This window comes from Belonocnema kinseyi, chromosome 5, assembly GCF_010883055.1.
Source record: "Belonocnema kinseyi isolate 2016_QV_RU_SX_M_011 chromosome 5, B_treatae_v1, whole genome shotgun sequence".
NCBI lineage: Eukaryota > Metazoa > Arthropoda > Insecta > Hymenoptera > Cynipidae > Belonocnema > Belonocnema kinseyi.
Genome location: NC_046661.1, coordinates 117,327,668 through 117,330,949, shown reverse-complemented (window position 1 = coordinate 117,330,949; position 3,282 = coordinate 117,327,668). Strand labels below are relative to the sequence as shown.

Sequence of the window (3,282 nt, the reverse complement as noted above, 5' to 3'; positions counted from 1 at the left end):
CGAGGACGATCCCCTGAAAAAACGGCACCACGCTGGGCTCTCGCACTTGCTTTCCTATATAAAAAACTGACTTCAAATATCGCAATTTGTACGAAGACAACAGAAGCACATACTTCCTTCAAATTGCAAATTATTACAGATAGTTTAACTAACTACCTACAATTTAAATCACTTCATTATCTTCATTATAATTGAAGATAGTGCGCTCGCATATTTATTCACAAAAAACGAACAATTATTTATATCTTGTAAATTTTTCGACGGCAATCTGTTCAGAAATGTGTAATGTAACACCATGAATTTTTTCAGATTTTCCCTATTATTTTTTCTATCAAAAACTATGCTTCAAAATTCACTGCTTTTAAAAGCTATTAAATCTCCTGACTTTTCATCAGATTTTCAGATCTGTAAGCTACAAATAATTTTTTGAAATATTACTTTTCGGCTCATTAACGTACAACATTTACACTTTTAAAAGAGACACACAGAAAATTAGACAAGAGACATACGTTAAAGCGAATGAGGACGGCGCGCCACAGTAACTTGAATTTTAACTTGGGTTTGTTTATTTTATAATACTTTGATATATTTTGTTGACATACTTAATTTCTGTTTGTAAGTTAATCGAAATATTGTGATATTTCTTTATAAAAATGGATTCTATTATGCGTCTATTGTATGTTTTTTTTTTCTCTAGCAAGAATTTTAATATTGTTCAAATTAAAATTATGGCAGTCATCACAGAGTGTCACCTATCCACCTTTTGTCACTTATTTTCAATTTTCTCACCATTTGTCACCTTTTTCTCACCATTTGTCACCTTTTTGGGGGAATTCGTCATCTTTTTGTGCTCTTTTGGAGTTTCTCATCTTTTGTCACCTTTTTTCAATTGAAAAAGTAAAATTTTATTCAAAATTACAACTTGCACACCAAATACAGTTTTTATTACACTTTCCTAATCGACGAATCTTAAACCAAATAATCGAATTTTCAAACGAAGAAGATTAAACTTCAATCAGGAAGAGTTGCATTTTTAAACATAATTTTGAATTTGAAAAGATGAATATTTTACTTGCCAGTTTAATTTTGAAGCAAGGAAGACAAACCTTTCAACTAAAAATATTACTTTTCTAACAAAATTAGGTTTTTTACACAAAAAGGATGGATTTTCTATCTAAAATGTGATTTTGTTTAGCAAACAGTTGAATTTTTTACCCAAAAAGACGATTTTCCAAGTAAAAGAGAATTTCCAATCCAAAAAGGAGGAATTTTCGACAAAAAAATGTCTTTTTAACAAAATAGTTGAATTTAGATTAATTCTGGAACAGAAATATGATACTTTTTTGTTTGTTTTTTGTTTTTGATCAAAATAACTAACTTTTACTCTAAAAAGATAAATTTTGAACAAAAAAATAGATTTTTGGAATCAAGAGATTAATTTTAAACAAAAAAAGATGACTTTTCAAGAAACCAGTTCAATTTTCAATAAAATAATTAAACTTTCAACGAATTTGTAGAGTTTTTTACGAAACACCAAAAATATAATATTAGACAAATAAAAGGAATTAATTTTCAATCAAAAAAGATCAATTTTCAACAACAAAATATGAATTTTTTACAGAAGTATAAATTTTCGACCAAAAACGATGAATTTTTAAAAGCAATCGTTAAATTTTCACAAATAGTATGTTTTTTAATTCAAAGAGATTAATTCTCAAACAAAATTACAATAATAGACTTCTTAAATAAAAAGAATTAATTTTCAACCAAAAAAGATGAATTTTTTACTGAACAATATAAATATTCGAGCGAAAACGATTACTTTCTAACAAAATAATTAAATCTTCAACTAAATAGTAGAATTTGTAACCAAAAAGTAGAATTTTGAACCAAAAAAATGGTTCATTACAAATTCCATTCCTTGGTTGAAAGTTCAACGAATTTATTCAAATTTATTTTTTTTCGCTAAAAATTCATAATTTTAGTTGTAAGTTCGTTTTTGGTTAAAAAATTAACCTAAACATTCTTTTTGTTGTACAAATTTTTCTTTTTTAACTGCAAATTCAAATATTTCGTTAAAAAAGTTAACCGATTAATTGTGAATAAACTTTGTTGTTTTTATTTCATGTTCTCATTTTCAAAATTAAATTTTTTTATAGAGAATTAGGCTTTTTGGCTTGAAAATTCAAGAAATTGGTATAATATTAAACTGTTTTTTGTCTTTAATAAAAATTTTGTTGTGTAAATATCAACTACAACATTTTTTGATAAACATTAATTTTTTTTTGTTGAAAATTCAACAATTTGGTAACGGATTTAACTAAGAGGTAAAAAATTAAATGTACTTTAAAAAAAATAGTTTTTTTTTTATTGAAAATTAGTTCTCAGTGGAAATGTAAATTCTCCATTTTTCAGGGTGGCCGTTTTGATCGAAGAAAAAAATGTCTGGTCATCTCCCGGTTTATAAAAAATTACAACGTGTTTGTTTGTCTTATTTAATATTTTTTATAACCTATTTGCCACCTATTTAAAAAAAAAATTTCATCTTTTTTGACTAAAATAGGTACTGTGATTACTGTAATGGTTTAAGTTCCAACAATGTTGTGAAATATCTGTATTCAAATTTACAAATCTACAATCTCTTTTATGTTGCGAAACTCTAGTTTTTAATCTTCTTCCTGTTTCACCAATATAAAATTTTTCACAACAATTAAATTGAATAAGATATACAATTCCAGGCCAATTTTCGGTACTATCAATATCTTTTTAAGTAAAAATTTGTAAAGAGAGTTTTAGTAATATGTTTTATCCATATGTTCCATTTTCTTGAATTTGGTACGTTTTGTCAAAGCGCAAATGAGTCGCTGGGTGCTTTACACCCAGTTTATCTTTTAAGGGTTAACGATCTTCGCAACCTTTGAGAGTCCTTGAACATATGGTAACGTCACTTTTAATTCCGATTTTTTCTACGTGTCAACCCAGTTATTTTGCTTACTGGAACCATTGTAGATTTCATGAATTCGTTCTCGAATAATACTATTTATCAAAGGAAGCGGATAATCTTTTGAACTAAAGTGATTGTAATTTTATCAAAATGTTCTTTCCTGAAGCTAATATCACTCATTTATATGCATCTATCGATTAAACCTTCTATTAGGCCGACCTTTTGACAATATAGTAATTTCGTTTTCTTCTTTTAATTTAATGAAGGCCGTAAGACCTACAAAAATGCTTACACATATTTCGAGTGGTGTTGCAAAAAAATACTTCATTTTTTATTTT

General features: G+C 26.7%; 1 protein-coding gene across 3 annotated transcripts in view; it reads right to left on the bottom strand.

Moving 5' to 3' along the window:
* Window positions 1-3,282, bottom strand: part of LOC117173304 (GDNF-inducible zinc finger protein 1-like) — a 26,978-nt gene that overhangs the window by 17,965 nt on the left and 5,731 nt on the right. The window lies entirely within an intron of this gene.